Raw genomic sequence first — 20,046 nt, 5'->3', positions numbered from 1 at the left:
GTCACAGACATGACTCTATGCACTGAGGAGTGGAATTGATTTAGAAGAAATAAAGTTACATCTGAAAGAAGTCCAGTAGGCATGTCTTATACACACACACACACACTCTCTTTCTCTCTCTCCCTGCTCTCTCTCTCTCCCTCCCTCTCTCTCTATAAATCTTGATATGAGAAAGCTTAAGAGAGATGTCAGACAAAAACTGAGGACAAAGAAGAGATGGGCAGAAGGAATACTGAATAGTGAGGATGGTGACTTGAGAAGCTGTTCTAGGAAGAAAAATACTTCAAGAAGGAGGGTATCCACCGTTTCAAATTACACAAAGTTCTAGTAAGGAAATGCCTGGAAATATGTTCACTGGATTTATTAACAGTAACAAAGAGGTCATTTGACCTTCATAATGGCAATTTCACCGGAGCAGAGGAGGTGAAAGCCACATTATGATGGATTTAAGAGTAAGAAAGATATGAGAGCCTGGAATTTCTAGAGATGGATAGTGTTTTTAAAGCCTGATTCTAAGTGATGGCAAGAGATTTTTTTAGTTGGTTATAACTGTGAATAATGCTTCTAGTTGTAATAACATACTTTCAATGATTTTTTTGAAGTACCAAACCTAGGCTATGTGTTTGTTTGTGGAGGAGGAAATACTGCTGCAGAAGTAGAGGAAAAAATGTCTACTGCACTGTACATGTCTGCTTCTTCCATAGGCTTTGGGACCTTTTCACCAGGGGCTTGGAGAATCACACAGTATAAGATATCTTACTGACGCAGGTTGGTCAGGAGAAAGAATTATCTGCCTATTATTTGGATTTTACAGAAAATGTAAAATAAACACTCTAATAAGCAGAGTAAGCTTGTTGACTGAACCACATGAAATGCATTTAATTTTTCTCACCACAGGTATTCTCAAGTTTCTATATACTCTGTGCTTTTTGTTGTTCTAAGACAATATTTGTGAAAATATAGAAATATCTCTGGGGATATTTTAAAATGGTTTATTTCAAAGAATATGGAATACTAAGACTTAAAATCCATGATTTATTCAATACTGGGTATTCATTCATTTATGTGATGGAAAATTACCGTAGACTTTCCATCTACATTTTCTTATTCCATCTTGTTCTGTTCCTTCAAGCTATCCTCCTTTACTCTCTGATTAACCACATAGTTCCATTCTTCTCACAATATATAGGCAGTACATTTTTCTAAAAATAACAGTAAATGTGTGTGTTTAACAGTATAAGAGGTAGATCTCAAATGAGCATAAAGATCAATAACAATTATGTGCCAATTATACTATGAATATATAATTGGCAGAACTGTATAGGCAGACCAAGAAGACTTTTGAGCAACAGCTATTCTGATGGAACCATGCCCTAAATGTCTCTACCTAAAATCCTAGGTTTTTAAAAGAAGTCTAACACAAACAAGTACCTAAAATATTGAAAATATCAACACTGGCATACACTTGAAATTAATATGTACAAGACAACTTCTATTTTTTAATTATTCATTAAACTATTGAGCTATAAGTGGTTATATACACATAGCAAAGAAGATTATGATACAATTCCTAACCTCTAGTAACTCAATCATATTTGAAACAAGAAGAGTTTACTACACTGTGAGTTTTTCTCTGATCTGATAATAGAAAAAATTGAAATGCATGCAGTTACATGGCCACAGACAGAAAGCTTCCTTACTTAGCATTGGGATAAATCCTCAGAAACTAATTCCAAAAGTAGATCTAAAATAAACCTTTATTTTCCATTCATTCTCCTAACCACCTTGCCATAGTCTTTGAAGTGGAAGACTTTTGGTTCAGTTGAGAGATGCCACAGGAGGACTCCCACAGAATAATTAACACATGTGGTGGCTAAGTATGGCTTCCACAGTAGAGTTTCTTAATGGGCCTTCTGTAAATGACAGATGGGTTCAAAGAAGCAAATGAATTTGAAAAACCAAACTTTAAATGTGAACATCAATTTTATATTGTCTGTATTTTTTATATCATTGATTAGATTTGAGATAGCAGCATAGATTAGTCTCTGGAATCTATGTTTCATTCATTTAAGTAGCCATGAGGTGTTAGGTATTGCTCTAGGCCCTGAAGTTAGAGTTGTGAACAAAATGGACTGAGCTACTGCTCTCAGGAAACTTGAACCCTAGAGATGGAAAGAGGCATTAAGCAAAACAGTAAAGATAGAGATGATAATAAATTCTGTAGAGAAAATAAAATGTAGTCAGGAGTAATAAATAAAATGTGGTTAGGAGTAATAAGGAATGCTGGATAGGACATGTTACATATGATGTTGCATGTTAGGAAAGTTCACACTGATGAGCTAGCATATGATGAAAGTAAGGAAGTGCACTATGTATATAACACAAGCATAAAGAAAAGTTAGTGCAAATGCCTTGAGGCAGAAGGCTGCAGGATGTGTTCATGAAAAATTAAAGAAGCCACAAGCCAGTGACTAGAAGACTGGGAAAACAAGCAGCAGGAGATGACACAGGGCCTGTAGGCTATATAAGAACTAGGTTTTATTCTGAGTGAGATAGGAAGACAATGGAAAACATAATCTATTTTAGGTTTCAAAATAACAATACAGTTGAGCATTTTTTAACATCTTATGACAAGGGGAGAGGCAGAGACATCAGATAGGAGAATACTAGAGTTCAATATTTTCATTAGACGTGGGCAACAGAGTGTCAGTTTGGAGAACCTCCATATCTCAAACATAAACACAATAAATTTATTAAACAAGTTCCTGCTTCTGTCAGTCTGATATTGGTATTAAGAGCTCACATAGTTCTATACTCTGTCCTAACTCTGGACCTCAGTTCTTATTACCAACCATTCAGTTTGCAATGAAAACTCCTCTACATCTTCTGTCCTATGTCCTCCAAAAAAGAACCACATGAATAATTGTGAGTTATGCCACTGTTGACACTAGAAGAAAACTGCTTTGAAATGAAGGGAAGATTTGAGTTATAGAAGCCTTTAGGTATGTGAAAAAGCAAAACTAACTACTCAACAAAACACTAGCAAACCATACTCAACAGCACATTAAAAGGATCATTCACCATAAAGTGTTATTTACCACCAGGATGCAAGGATGGTTCAACATACACAAATCAATAAGTGTGATATACCACATTAACAGAATAAAGGACAAAAACCATAGGAACATCTCAATTGATGGAGAAAAAAACATCTGACAAACTGAATGTCCTTTCATTATAAAAACACTTTAAAAATTAGGTGTAGAAAAAATGTACATCAACACAATAAAAGCTATGTATCACAAGCTCACAGTTAACATCATACTCAATGGTGAAGAGCTGAAAGCTTTTCCTCTAAGATCAGGAATAAGACAAGGATACCGACTTTTACCATTTCTCTTTAACACAGTACTGAAAGTCTTAGCCAGAGCAATTAGGCAAGAGAAAGAAATAAAAGGCATCCAAAACATAAAGAAAAAGGTTAAATTGTTGTCTGTCTGCAGATGACATGGTCTTATGTTTAGAAAACCCAAAAGCCTACACCAAAAATTAGTTCAAACTAATAAACAAATTCTGTAACTTTATAAGATACAAAATCAGCATACAAAATTCAGTAACATATCTATACATTAACAATAAGCCATCCAAAAAAAAATCAGGAAAACAATCCCATTTACAGTAGCTACAAAAACATACTTAAGAATAAAGTTATTCAAGGAAGTAAACTATTTATATCATGAAAACTATGAAACTTTGAAGAATACAGTTGAAGAAGAGAACAAGTGTAAAAGTTGTCAGAATGGAAATGGAGTTTCCTGCATTAAATACCTTGACAAATGGGGCCAGAGTAGGGCATAAAGGAAGCGTTCTCACACATATGCCTGATAACAAGAACTATCACAAAAGACTTCAACTAATATCTGTAATTTATTACTAAAAGATAAAGTATTATTCAAAGAAATCCAAGCTAAATGCTTAACCATCTGAACCAGAAGTCATTCCCAATATTTAGGTAAAACTAAAATATTAATAACAAAAAGTACTACTTAGTGAGCATTTACCATGTGCTAAGCTTTGTATTATACCCTTTTTAAATTCCTTAGTTCATTTAACTCTCAAAATAATGTAGTTAGATTGCCATAATTGTCAATATTTCTATTTAACAGTGAAAGGAAACTAGAGGTAGCTAGTTAAGGTAAAGAATCACACCCAAGGTCAAATTAGTAAATGTAGAGATTATTTCAGTCTGGGCCTCTGTCTCTGAGCCAGAGCTGATTATATTATACCCTGCTGCTTCACACAACTTAATCATAATTTTAATGTATTCCATAAAAATGAAACACCTCTTTCTAGGTCATTAAAACTTGACATAATAGCACTGTGCTCCTTAGGATTTTTTTGTTGCCTGTATCTCAAACCTGCTTTACATAGTTTAAGCCAATAAGGAGTCTATATAAGAGTATCTCGCAAAACACAAAGTTGCAAAACTCTCCCTACATAAAGCCATGAGAAACCCAGGCAGCCTCTCTATGACTGCCTCTATCTTCTCTCTCCTCAGCCTGGACTTTTTTGATTTTCAATGCACGTCGTAAGTGGAAAGTGGCCATCCTGCAGCAACAAGCTTTCACCCTTTTTCTGCTCAAACAACCCAGAATGAAAAAAGATTTCTTGTCCTAGATATCTAGGAGAGAATCTGATTTCCCCAGCCTCAGTCAGTTCTCTCAATCAGATTCAAATGGACAGAATCAGGGCCAGAGTTAAGGTGGTACAAAGAAAGCTTCAAGGGTCTGTACCAGTAAACTTGTGGATTTGCAAGGCAGGTACCTTTGGAAGTATACACCACAGTCAAATTTATCCAAAATGTATGATAAATATCCATATCTTGTAGGAAAGAATCCTATAAATAAGAAACACAATAAACAAAGGAAACAATCCTGAGAGGCTGTACATGAGAAGATCAGAATACATCACCCCAAAATATGCCACCTTGGCATAAGGACTATTTTGAGCTGAAAGCACTTAAGAAACAACAAACTGCAGAAAGAGCTCTTGTTCTTTGCTCTCCCCCATCTGCCTAAAAGCAGACATAAATTTCCTTTTGTGAAGGTGTTTCCCTCCCTTCTCCCATACCAGGAGGAGAACAACCCTTATCACTGGATACAGAAAGTTGGCACTAAGATGGATTTGCACAAACAAACCTTACTAAAATAGACCTTATCTTCCATTAGTATCCCTCATATATTTATCTTCCCACAATTTATCACCCCTAGAATCCCAAACCCCTTTTCCCTTGTGTTATCCCTTCTGCATGATTTATCTCCCTTTATTAAAATGTATGTAAGCCCCTGGGTTTAAATGCTTCTTTCAGTCTTCATTTCTTTCATGTGAAGGCCTTGTGCACATATAAGCTAAAATACGAACATCAAATAAAACGTGTATGCATTTTCTCCTGTTAATCTGTCTTTTGTCCGTTTAATTCACATGCCCCAGTCACTGTACATAAGAGGTTAAAGGAAAAGCTTTTTCTTCCCCTACATACATTACACATATATGTAGTATATACAGTTACTGATATTTGGAGTTACATATTCAAATATTGATGTTGGAATTTTACCTACTGATTCAATTTGCAAATGTTGAATACATATTAACATTTTTAGGATAAATCACATGAAATATTCTGGGGAAAAGGTTAGCAAAATCTAAATAGATATTAGAAATTTAAAAGACAAGAAAAAAGAAAATATTCCATTCTATCTCAATAACAACTACTGAATCAAAGCAAGACCATCCAAATAGGGTGCAATAAACTTTTTTCTGTAATTAAAGCAACTTCAAGATAGGTAACATTAAAATAAAAATACCCTGGCTTAACAAAAATAAAAATATAAAATGCAGTTAGGGTGTGTTGATCTTTATAAGGTTATATAAAAATCCACATATTTCAAAATTCATAAACTTCAATAATGGAGAGCTATGACAGCAGAGTTCCACGTTTTTTGTTCATATTCATTTTAAGTGCATGACTGCAGGAAGGTGTTTTTCATGCTATTTCTCTATGGTCCCTGATATTCAAAGTAGTACATGCAATATTAATGATCTCAGTTTTGTGAGTATACAGGATACACCACATTCCCACTGAAAGAAAAGCTCCTCAATTCCTAATCATTTCAATAGGCTCTAATGTAATATTTCCTACATTGGAAATCACGGCACTTTATTTAAGGAAATCAGTTTGGCCAAGTGAGCTCTGTGGAGTGCAGCCTGCACAGACGTCGGTTCAAAGGATCAGATGTCAAAGTGCTCCCTCTAATGTCCCTTAATCATCACTCCGTTTAGTGCATGAATAGGACTGTGATTAAAAACGCTGCTGCCATTGTCTACCTATTCAGGCATCTAGCATTCTACGTGGGTTCCACCGATTAGTGTTTGAATAGGGGAACGATTAGAAAGACAGCTGCCATTGTATACCCATTCAGAAAACAGCAAAACTCATATATTTATTTGCTATGAACACCAAATAAATGTTTTGCAAAGGTAAAATATACCATTAGGCTCTAAAGACAATTTTACTGATTTCTTTTGTTGAGAGCACTGTATTTTCCCATATGCAAAGATATTTCTTATTTGCAAATACAGTAATATGCTTCATTAATATCTTTTAAAATATACATATTTTGTTTTTATAGAAATAGTCTTAACACACATCTGCTTTATTATATACTACTTATTGACCTATAATACATCATACAATTCCAGTTTAATATTTATGATTATGCAAAGAATTTCTGTGTAAACAAATTCAATCTATTTGGTTCCAGATCTTTTGGATCACTTCTCAATATTCTTGGACTAATACGTCATCTATAAAAACAACTTCTCCCAAGAGAAATTTCCTTGTCAGACATGGAGAATAAATATTTCACTCTTGGGCCATTCTAAGACAGGGAACACATTTTAGGTTAGCAGTTAGTAGCCCTGCAGGAGCTCACACAAGAGAGCTTTGGCCAGAGTGGAATTCCCCACTACAATACAAACCTCTAGCCTATGATAAAAACTGTCCAAGACCATGGCATCACATTGAGGCTTTGAAGTTTTTTAGAGAAGAGAGAAATATAGCAAAAAAAAAAAAAAAATCACAGAAAAACAATCCATTCCAACTGTGCACATATAGGGCAGTGCTCAAAAAAATTTGATGGCTGTTTCTCTCTTTTCTCTGTCTCTGTCTCTCTCTGAAGAAACATGCTACTAGGAAATTTCTGGGCAATAGAGGTAACGTTCCGTCTTCCATTACCTTCCTCAGTATCTTGCTGCTCAGTACTTCTCCATGGTTTTTCCATATACACTCTTCTTCTCTATCCATTATCATGATGGGCTTCCATATGTAGTAACAGAAACCTCAGCTCATAAATCCAGCTCATAAATGCTGATGATAATACTTATAGAAGGTCATATATATACGCCAGTCACGATATTAAGAATAGTATGCACATTGACTCATTTACTCTGTCAGGTGGATATTATTATCTTCATTTAGAGATAAGGAAATGGAGACAGCAATAGCATTGGAAATTTACTCAAAGTCATACTCTAGTAAATGGCAAAACCAATAATTGGAGCTAAGCAGTTTATCTCTAGAGCTTACTCTCTTAACCAACCTCTCTACAGATAGCTGAACTCTTTAGGGTTCTACTGTCTTCCCTCATAAAAAACCCAACCTCAAAGATAAGGAAGTTTCAAAGGGAAAGTTTTCTTTCTTTCGCAAATGAAGCTGACTGAAATACACCTTACTGAGGGGAAATTTTTTTCCAGTTAAATTTAAACCCTGAGTAGATAACTATACTCTATTAATAATGAAGTTGTTAAAAAAAAATAAAGAGCATCCTGCTTAACCATTATTAAAATTTCAAACCAGTGAAGAACAAAATAAAAATAACAAAGCTGATGGCTGACAATTACAAACGAGTTTAATTTATGTGTCACATGGATGTGGAAAAAGTTGCAATCAGTCTGAAATAAATAATTAAAGTAAAGCATTTTTGTAACAGCCTCAGGAAATTAAGAGTTAACACTTTTCTTCTTTTTAGTCAATTACCATTTTATTACATATTTCTGCGTAGAGAATAAATCTCTGACAATACTAGTCTATGTGTGTAACGAAGCACTAGGGCAACTCATTAAAGACAGATCCTAATATACATCAAAACTCTAAATTACAGCATATCACAAACAGTGTTCCTTCTTAACATATAATATGCACTTCTCAATGAAATAACCAGACTATAGAACTTTTTGAGAAAAAATAATATTTATCATCATCATGATTGTCACTACTCTGTGGAGAGGTCCTCAGCATCATCTGCTGGTACTTTCCTTCATGTTCCAGTCTTGCTCCAGACTTCAGCTATGCAGTACCGAAATTCAATACCTTACATTCAATTAATATGCTCCCCAGTCTTAGGACTTTCAGATACAAGTTTTCTACTCTCATGAAATTCCTCTTTTTCCTTCCTTCCTTCCTTCATCTTTATTTTTATTATTTTTTTAGCTGCTTTATGTTACATTATTTCTTTTTATTTTATTTTATTTTATTTATTGCATTTTAGGTTTTGGGGTACATGTGAAGAACATGCAAGATTGTTGCATAGGTGCATACGTGGCAGTGTGATTTGCTGCCTTCCTCCCCTTCACCTGTATGTGGCATTTCTCCCCATGCTATCTCTCCCCAACTCCCCAATCCCCGCTGTCCCTCCCCTATTTCCCCCCTTCATCTTTATTTTCAACTTAAATTCTGCTTCCTCAGGGAGGTCAACTTTGAATCCTGAGACCAGGCTATGGTACTTCAGCTGTAACTCCCATGTAAAGCTGTACAGACAAAACATGAATGTGAAATGAGTTTAACACATGTGCAAATGACTAAGTTTTCTGGGCAACAACAGTTTTGTCCCTTTCCCATGTGACTGGCACACATTAGATCTTCCGTTAATATTTTGTAATTGATAAATATATACAATTTAGATTCAAATATTTATACTATATAAGTTTTAAAGTGAAATAATTTCTCAAGTGAAAGTGGTATTACAGAAATACTGAAAAGTGTGAAGCAATAAATTAATTATTTAAGTGGGTTCATTACTCTGGAAGGTAATTAATTTCTAGCAATTGAATTAATGCCCCAAAATATTCAGGAGATGATCTTCAGAGTTCATACTTCATATATAAACAATAGAAATTAATCAACAACTTCATATTTTACTTGCTGTTTCAGGCTATACTTTGTATTCCTACAGAAATCTAGGTGGATATTAGTAGATAAAACTTATTATATAAAATATTCAGAAGAAAATCAAAATACATTTTTACTTATGTGTAGATTGAACAATTCACTTATTTTCTCCAAGCTTCATAATTTCCATTAATAAAAAGAGTATAATAATCATAATAATTAGCAAAATAACAGTAATAATTCTCATCCACTGGAATCTAAGTTCCAGAAGAGTAAAGTACACAGTTGTATTTTCACACCAAAACAGTGTTTAACATATACTGAGAACTCAGTAAATATTCCATTCTGTTAATTATTATTTATTGCATACTTACTGCATGTCTGGCACTATTCCAGGAGCTGAGGATACAGTTGTGAACAATACAGGTCTTCATAGACCTTACATCATCATGGGGAGAAAATAACTAAACCAAAAAAGTAACATATGAAAAATAGTATGCTAGATGGCAATATGTTCTATGAAGAAAAATAAAGTAGAAAAGGGAATGTAACGAGTAAATTCATGAAATAATATTTGCTTCAGAGAGTTGCTGATCAACTAATTTAGTTATTATAAACAGCCTGGTTCACTGGCTACTATCCTCATGGTCTTCATCATTACCATTATCACCTTATTTGAGTTACTGTTACAGAGCATGGCACTGTGTCACACAGCTGAATCCTTTGTTAGATGCACTCCCTAAATAGTAGAACCTCAGAAAAAATAAGTGAAATGTATTTGCTTCTCAGCATAGAGATAGAAAGAATATATGAGAAACTGAATCATGTAATCTAAATTAGGCATTTATATCAGATACTCAAAAATGCTTTGTGCACAATAAATATATCATAAATTCATAAGGAAAGAGAATTACAAATATTTTACAGATCATAAACATTTATGCCACTTATGTTTACATAATTTACTTGCAGAACTTGGTGCATACAGAGCTTTTCTCAAATCAAGATTCCATAAGAAAACTGATCTCTCTATATAAATGTCTACCAATTTTGAGTTAAATTAATTTGGGACAGAAAAATAATATATTTGAGAATCCTTAAAAATGATGTGATTCAGATTCTCAGAGGAATTACTTTTCATTCTGGAAATAGCAAGAGAAAATTATCCTAAACTAAGTTGAATTGCAATCTTGCAGTTACTAGGGACCATAGCCCATATACCTATCTTTTTATTTTCAATGGGCTGTCTTTTCATGTATTTCCAGTGCTATGAAAAGCCATCATATCTACAACATTAATAACAACTGGAGAACATTTTCTTTAGTCAAAATATTTTCTGCCTTCTCTGCATACATGCTTTATTTTATAGCTCCAAAGACAACAGAGATCGTTAAGATATGTCATTTTTATATACTAACAACAAAAAAATACTGCTAATTAAATGGATACAATATTTTCTTATCAGAATAACTATAAGATTAATTTTAATTTCAGAGATGTGAAACTCTGATAAAATATGCATCATAGAATTGATCAAATATGGTAAATACGGCAAGTTCCACAATGCCATACTGATTCATGGTTCCATGCAGAAACAAAAATCAAATGGCATAAAAATATTAAATGAACATATGTTATATATTTAATTGAGTCTTCTTTTATTCTATGTTAGTTATAATACAGTGTTGTTGATAATTGCATTTTTACGGTCAAGAATGGCCCCGAGTTTTCTTGTTGGGATGACAAAGTGATTATATTTGCTACCAACATAACAAAAGAAAAGCCAGGTAGGAATGGGCGTGAATAATTCGGTTTTTGACAGAGTAATACTGTGAAACCAATATAATATCCAGGTGGAACTATCTTAAGAAGCATCCAGATACAGATGAGATCTTGGATGGAGATATTTATTCAGCTGTTAATAAATACATACATGGGCATTAAAACTATGGAGAGAATGTAGTCAAGAGAGGCATAACTGAGATTTTCTACTGCTCCCATCTTGAAATCTATACCTAGACTCTAAAATCTCTACCCAAAATGCCTTTGCATAAGTAGCCTGTTATTATTTTTTAAAAAATACTAGTGAAACATCACAATTCATACAATGAAAGACTCTACCTCGACTTCAAAAATTACAGGGTCTACAATATGTATACATGACAACAAGGTAAGGTTTTAGACTCAGCATCCCTGTTCTACTAAAAGCTTTATTCTCTGAAGGGATTTCTAGGTAGTCATATTTCACAGTATATTTTTCCATTCTCTAATTTTTTCCCTCTGCTGAAATTTGAAGCTTGCATTTTCTTAAAACTGTTATTGTTTTCAATTTTCCTAGCACACACACATGCAAAATTAATTATTAAATTTACGCAGTAATAATATCTAACATTTGTTAGTAATAAGGATGCTACTGCCCAGTAACAATCACTTAATATTCTTAGTTCAAAATAAACTTTTATTTTTCTAATTCATTTCCATGTTCTCAACAAACGCCACAGGACAACTATTTTAAAATATATGTACGCTATTTCTGTTTACATCATTTACTTTCAGAATTACTTGCATACAGAGTTTTTCTCAAATCAAGATGTCAAAGGAAACTGATCTCTTTATTCAAATGTCTGCCAGTTGAATTAAATTAATTTGGGGACAGGAAAATAATAATAGATTTAGTAATATACTATTATCAGTAAAATCATACCACATCAAGTGTTCCAAAACACTCAGTAATGGATCATGATTGGTAGTGCAATTCAGAAGTTAATGGAATGACCAGGAAATCCCACACAGTTAGCCAGCAAGTACTTCTGACTCAACCTATGACATCCAAATCCATTTGGGTCCCTACTGTGGTTTTGCAGTTGCTACTGAAATTTAAACACCTGTGGAAACATTACTGGGTCCTGAGGCTGGCTGGTACATCAAGGACAGTGGAAGCCCTTTGGACCAACAACAGGGTGAGGTAAGTGAGGCGCTGTGGCACTAAATTTAAGTTGGCACTCAGTTTTAGGATCATGCTAGTACTCTCCCAACTTCCCAAAGTGGGGTTCCTCTGGCATTGCCTGCCCTCACCTACCTTTCTATAATCTTTCCCATCCCAATTAGAAACTTACCCTGCCATCTCTTCCCACCCCACCAGCCTTTTGAGAACTTGTTCGATGGAGGACAGGAGGTGATCATCATTCCCAATAAATTCAAATTCAAAATCAGTCTTTATGGGGTGGTTGTAGTTTTACTACCATCCCTTCCCAATCCTCCTAGAAATTTATATGCATTAGGCAGAGAGCCCACTGGGTTTTTATTTCTTTAATGAAAGAATGTAACTGCAGAAAGCAGAGAAACAAAGGGTGTTTCTATTGGGCTTAGAATTTTAGAAGTCAGGTTTTCAGAAAAATTGGAAGGATTTCAGTGACTGAAAGTGGATTTAGGAAGAAATGAGTGATAAGTTAAAAGTAATTTTTTTTCCTCCACTCCCATCCTTCCCACCCAGTCTACAAAATATTTAAAGGATGGAGAGATATAATGAGGACCAAAAGGAAAGGGCAGGGCCCAGAGATATTGGTATATCTTAGAGAAAGAGGATCAATGCCCAGTTTCTTAGGCTACTCTCAGAGGGCTGACAAATAGCACGTGTGGGGAAATGAAAGATGGAGAATCTGTGACTCACTGACAAATGAAATCCTAGGAGAGTAGATTGAATCATGAACTTCCCTGGGCCCCAGTGTTGAGTGGAACATCAGAATTACTGTTATCTTTTCAAGAATAGCTTCAAAGTAGTAGAGAAGCGAGGGACAGACAGGTATCTAATGAATGAAAATGAAGGATGACTCCAAAGTCCCCATGACGGTGACCAGTAGGAAGATGGCATGAAAAATCAGCTGAGCTTACCTCACAGCCCACACTTGCCACCAATCCTCGTAAAACTTAGATATCAGCCAGAGAAATAAGGGGCGAGGGATACAAGCAGGGAAAAAAAGAATCCTACAAGTGATACACACGTTTCCACTCTCATAGATACTCACAATAGAGTTAAGTTCAGTTACAAGAAAATAAAACAGGTCACATTACCTGCATACCTGAGTTTCTAGTTGGATATCTGTATTCACTGCACAAACATTTCATTTTTCAAATACTGAAAGAGGTATTTAGCTGCAAAGAATCTATTTTTGCTATTTTTTTAATTTCAGAAACTCTCAACAATCATCTATTTTTGGAAGAAAATATTGTCAAGAAGAAAGCAAGCTCATGCTTGAGAAAGTATTTTTGAATACCATGTAAAAAGAGGCAAGGTTAGAACAGGTATTGCTTTCTTACTAAGTATCGAGTGAAAATTTTATTTACTTTGGAGCTTAAAATTAAAAATTCATATTGTGCATTTGATATGTCAGTAGTGGGACATATACTCTCCATCAAATTTAACAGAGCCCAGCAGCTGGCTATCCATGAAAGAGTGAATGAGATTGAGCGCTAGTTGTATTAATTAAGTGGGTTTCATTTCTTTATAGTCATGGAAACTTGAGAAGGAAAAACGATGCTAGCAGGCAAGGAAAACCTTAAGTAATTTCCAAAAGTATAAAAATTAATCATATTTGGAACATAAGAAATAATACATTATTAGAAAAACACATTAACTTATCCTTCCTTCTTGGAAGTCCCCTACTATTCTCTTGTGGTTCTTATCTCACCTCTCATAGTGCTTATTAGCTAAATTCTCATCTCCACCTGCCTTTTCCATGCTATGTTCAGTGCCATGCTGAGCCACATTGGAGCCTTAGGCAAAAAAAAAAAAAAAAAAAAAAAAAGTATGTGCCTATATATATATTATCATTTCTCTTGACTACTGAGTCTTTTGTTAGCTCCTTATATTTTGTACCTCAGGGCAGTCCCTCACTTGCCTCACCCTAATTTCTGCCCTAATCCCAAAGGTCTAACCAGCACCCTCTTCCTACTCTACATACTCTTCCTGGGAAACTCTTCCCCTAGGCTTTTAATTACTTATGTATATACTGACGATTCAAATATTCTTTTTTTTTTATATTGTACTTTAGGTTCTGGGGTACATGTGTAGATCATGTAGGATTGTTGCATAGGTACACACTTGGCAACGTGGTTTGCTGCCTCCATCCCTCCGTCACCTACATCTGGCATTTCTCCCCAAATTCTTTATCTCCGTTCCAGACTCTTTACTAATCTACAGCTTTTGCAATGACCCACAGGCACAAGGACATCAAATAATCCAAAAGTGAGTTTAGTATGTACCCTCAATTTATACTATAAACAATTAAAAATACACATAAAGTCAACTCCCAAGTCATATGTGTTTTATCTCCTAAATAAGTTCAAGTTTATCCTCCCACCTGGTCTTCGTCATTTGTCTGCCAACTTTCTAAACCAGTCCCAGACACCTTGTCTCCCATCTTTTCATTAAATCCATCTTCCACACTGAAAGCTAGACTGATTCACCAAAAGGCAAATATGACCAACTCACACTGATCATTACAATTCCTTCATTGTTCTTACTTTGAAAGAGTATTATTGTTATTTATTGGTATTTCAGTCTTCTTCAAAACAATGTGAGAACTTCTTGGCAAGCCCTATATCACATCAACTCCAATGTGATAAGTGGCACAGACAATAAATGTGAAACAAACTAGTGACTGAGATTGTGAAGCTCATGCAAGAAAAAAAATGTATCAAAACCCATATATTATTTAGTTATTTTTATTGTCTACAAGGAAAATAAGTCAATGAACTTTTCATTTCTTTATTCAAAAAAAATATTAAAAGGGCTCTCTGGCAATTGCATGGGTTCAGTCTCTAGTATCACCATTTAGTTGTGGAACCATGAATACGTTTCTTATGCTTCCATGTGACTCAGTTCCCTCGTCTATGAATGGATGATAAAACGTAATACCTACCATACGGGATGCTTCTGAGGTTTAAATGAATTACTTCACAAAAAGCATTTAGAAATAAAACTGCAGGTAGCAAATTCTTAATATATATTATAGCTTATTCTCATTTTTTTTTTTATAGTAAGCACCTTCTGTGTCATGCATTTAGAAAAATTTGGTAAAATTCTTAAAAACATGTCTAATAATTGGCTAATTGGCTGTCTTTAACTGCCTTTCCTTTTAATTTTCACCCAGCATAAGTTTTCTGATTGGTAATATTTCCTGGTCTTCAAAAATTGCTCATGGAAAATGAGTGCAAAATATTTATGTAATTAGGATAGTTCAACATTTTCAAAAATGGCAAAAATAAACAGCAGTTACAGAACACCTGCTTAAAATATACTGAAAATAACTGCTTCATGCTTCATTAACCATATAAACATATTTGCCAGTTTAAATCCCCTACTGAAGTCAGAATTTCCAATTAGTACTAGAATAGTATTAAACTGCCAAGTAAAGACATACCTGGGCAATAATTTCAGAACTGCCATTCTTAAGGCACTTTTACAGGTCAAACAGATGTTTATTTTCTAAGAAGCCTATAATTTACTTATTAAACCAAATTTGTATCTATTTTAATAAACAATTTTAGACTACTTATTTTTCTAGATTGTATTCGTCTCTGAGTAGCATTCAATATGGTGTCTGAAATACGGATGCTTCAAGCACCGAAGAAATAGAAAAAAGGAAAGAAGAAAGAAGGCAGATAGTGAGAGAGGACTATACAATGCCTCAAGAAAAACTTCTTTAACTGTTGGGTCCAATTATAACTCTGTTTTGGATAAGTAAACATAAGAAACATATAGTATATATGTTTATACCATGTATGTTTATAGTATATAAAATCAGTTACCTGATTTTTCACGTAAACTAAGTGAATCATACCCATGAAAACACAAACATTTATTTTTAGAATTAGACATTATAATATGAACAATTATATATAGTATATATTATTAGACATTATAATTAGACATTATAACTATAGATTATAAGACATAATTATATAATTATATATTATATATAATTGTTCAGATTATGTCTAATTCTAAAAATAAATGTGCATATATACACATTTATATCTTATATATATTTATATATTGTAATGTCCAATTCTAAAAATAAATGTATATATAATATACTTAATTGTTCTGATTATATATATAATTGTTCAGATTATAATGTCTAATTCTAAAAATAAATGTTTCATTTTATTGTTTAATGTTTAAAATAAATATTTAATTCTAAAAATAAATGTTTATGTTTTCATGGATATGATTCACTTAGTTTACATGAAAAATCAGGTAATTCGGAATATATCCAAATGGCAAAACAAATGGTTTGTTAGCAAAACTAGTTTCTCAAATAACAAACAGAAAAGAAAAAACATAGCTGTGACTTCAAAGAACCCAACTGATAAGACATTCAAAGAATCATGTTAGTAATTATTGGAATCAAAAAATAACAGAACATTGTAAAGCCAAAGCAAAACAGAAATTCAAGCAAAATTAAATAAAGGCTTTATCTAAATATGATCAGAGAGTTGGCTGAAAATGTAAAACTTTAGTTATCTTCAAAAATAATGTGAGATTACTGGTCAGAAATGTGACATCAATTACAATCTGTATTTTCTTAACTTTAATGTTACCTATTTTCTCATAATCTTACTTTTCTTTACTAAGGAGGTGAATTGATATACTAGAAAGAACACACTACATCCAGATGACCAGGATTTTAGGTCTGGCAGGAACCCTCAACCTACATAATCTCATCAGTAAAATTAGAAAACCAATTTAAGTTGTCCACATGCCCCATGGTAAAAATCAAATGCAATATATAAAGGTACTCTAGGAACTGTCAAGCACTATATGTGAAAATGTTTAATCCTTATGTACAGTATGCAAAGAATAGGTAAAAAAATAATCCTATTCATTCATGTATGCATGCATTCAACAGACATTTAGTGTGCACCAACTATGTGTCAGGCACTGTTCTAGAAACTGAAACACAGCTAATGAACCAAACACATAAGTTCCTGCTCTACCAGACCTTATATTCTAGTGGGAAAAGATAAACAATCAACAAATTATGAGTAAAAAATAAGAGTATATTAATAACAAATACTGTGAAGAAAAACTAAGCATGGAAATCTAAGAAGAGATAGGCTGGAAGAGCAAACTAGAATTTGTAAAAGGGTGGCCAGAGAAGGCCTTACTGACATAACAGTTGTGGAAAAAATGAGCAAAAACAAAAACTGTATCCAGTGAACTGGAAAAATACTGAAAGATTCTGATTACAGAATTTTAAAAGGATTCCTCATATGCATTAAGAATAGACTCTACTGGGCAAGGACTATTTGGAGACTTATTGCAAGGTTATTGCAATAAGGTAGGTAAGAGATGAAGTGGTAGCTTAGAAAGGTGGACACTGGTGGAGGTGGTGAGATATAGTCATATTCTGGATATATTTGAAGACATAGGAAAAACAACCTTCTAATTAGTTGTAGGAAATGAGAGAAATAAAGAAACTGAAGCCTTTAATATTTTGCTCTAAGTAAAAGGATGGATAGAGAAGACTACAGGAAAAACATGTTTTGGAGGCAAGATCATAATTTGGATTTTAAACATGTTAAATTTCAAATGCCTATTAGACATCTAAGTGAAGATGTTCAAAAGGCATTTGGTTATAGACTCAGAGACAATAATGCAGGCTAGAAATACAAAGGAATCTTCAATGTAAAGATGGTATTAAAAGTAAAGAGATAATGAGATAACCAATGTAGTGATTATTTTGAAAAAAAAGAAAGAGACAGAGAGTTTGCGCTCTGGGCACTGTATTACAGGTGTGAGAGGAGAACTAACAAAAAACTGAAGAAAAACAAGAAGATGTCAGTGAGGTAAGAAGAAAACTTTTTCTTATCATCAGTTACTGGTTACTGTCTAGCCAGTGAGTATAAAAGTTCTGGCATCCTACTTGGGTCTTTATGAATTGAAAACAAACCATATCTTTTGGTGATACTTACATTCAATTCTTTATGCTAGCACAAAGAGAATAATAACAAAAGGGAAAGGAGAAGCATTATTTAACCACACTGAGGATAACTTTCAACTCTAGCTTCATATTTCCCTTTTGGGAGTAAACCTCACTGCTCTGCAAAATCCATGAATGTCACACAGAGAGTCTTCAAACTAACAGACATCACTACAGTAAATTTGATCTTAAAAATTGAGATTACCATTTTAACATAGATCTAAAGTTTTCATTTTATTTTTCTACTAATACTCATTATAGAAGACCTGAAATATGCAAAAGTGCCAAGAAAAAAATACAATCACTATTAACATTTCAGTATATTTTCTTTTGTTCTTTGTGGATATACATATAAAGGTATGGTTATGTGTAAGCATACACAATTACTATTGAATATAGTACTGTTAAATGCTTTTTCCATGTAACACAGATAGTATTTATCCAGATTATTATTTCAAAAATATTTAATAACTGCACAATATACCACTAAATTAATTTACTCTAATTTGCTTAACCATGACCCACTGGTTGGAATTCAGTGGGATTTCCCCTACACTTGTCTCCATTGAGTAAATAATGCCTAAGATAATCCTCTTTGTACTTAATTCTTTACCTACATTCCTAATTCTTTTCTTCAAATATATTATTAGAAAATAAGTGCTTAATAATTTAAAAGTATTGTTATGGATTGAACTATAGCTCTCAAAAAATCATATCTTGAAGTCCTAACCCTCACTATCTCAAAATGTAGCCTATATTTGGGGAGAGAGTCGTTAATGAGGTAATTAATTTACATGAGGTTATTAAGGTATGTCCTAATCCAATATAGCCGATGTCCTTATTTGCACACAAGCACACCCCAAGTGAAAACTCAGAGAGAAGATGCCATCTACAAGCCAAGGAGAGAGGTCTCAGAAGAAATCACCTTGATCTGGGAGAACTTGATCTCCAGAACTGTGAGAAAATAAGTCTCTGTTGTTTAAGCCACCTAGTCTGTGATCTCTTGTTATAGCATCCCTAGCAAACTATCACAGGTATAAATGAATATTGTCAAAGATATTGTCAAATTGCTTTTCTAAATATTTGTGTCAATATATATTTGAAAGAGAAAGCTGACCTCACTGCACCCTGGTCATTATTTTTAAAATCATAAAACAAACTCAATTTATAGACTCACGTTATGAGATAAAAATGCTAATTTTCATAAAATAACAACAACAGCAATCATAATAAAGAAATCCTCCATTTCAAAATAAAATCCTGACCATCAATAGTTTGAAAACTTATAAAAGCAAGACATTAGGGAAGTCACATAGTGTCTCTTGATCACAGTTCTCAGACCTTTAAAAATCAGAGATTTAGGCTCAATAGTTTTTAAGGGCTTTCTAATTGTAAAAATTATATGATTCTTTTTTTTAGTGTTCTTCAACTGTTCATATATACAGGGCCATGCCTTATAATCGGCCTATTCCTTGAACAACCTGAATCACGTTGGTTTCCCTTCAGAAACCTCTACTAGAAGCATCATGGTAAGAAGCAAAGCTCCAAAAACTAGAGCAAGAAAAACTGAATTCAAAATCCAGGTCTGTTACTGCGTGGCTATGGGGTATTTTCATGTAATATTGTTTATCTATTTCTATTTCCTTCTTTCATTCAAAAGCTTTGCTCAGTGGCTGGTGATAGAAAAATTTAAAAAGAAGATAAATACAAGCACACATGAGCACACACCCTCAATTCCCATCCTCAAAGAGTTAAAAATACAAGAAGTAAAGAAGTAGATAAAATAAACTAAAATCATACATTCTATAAGAAAGTATATACAATGTTCCAGTA

The 20,046-nt window shown here is 33.6% G+C and overlaps 1 protein-coding gene across 3 annotated transcripts in view; it reads right to left on the bottom strand.

Annotated features, from left to right (window-relative positions):
- The window catches only part of DPYD (dihydropyrimidine dehydrogenase), an 865,822-nt gene that overhangs the window by 805,695 nt on the left and 40,081 nt on the right, over window positions 1-20,046 (bottom strand). The window lies entirely within an intron of this gene.

This window comes from Aotus nancymaae, unplaced genomic scaffold (genome assembly GCF_030222135.1).
Source record: "Aotus nancymaae isolate 86718 unplaced genomic scaffold, 86718_ANA_hifiasm-v0.15.2.pri h1tg000103l, whole genome shotgun sequence".
Taxonomy (NCBI): domain Eukaryota; kingdom Metazoa; phylum Chordata; class Mammalia; order Primates; family Aotidae; genus Aotus; species Aotus nancymaae.
Note: the sequence above shows the minus strand (reverse complement) of the source record. Positions and strands in the feature narration are given on the sequence as shown.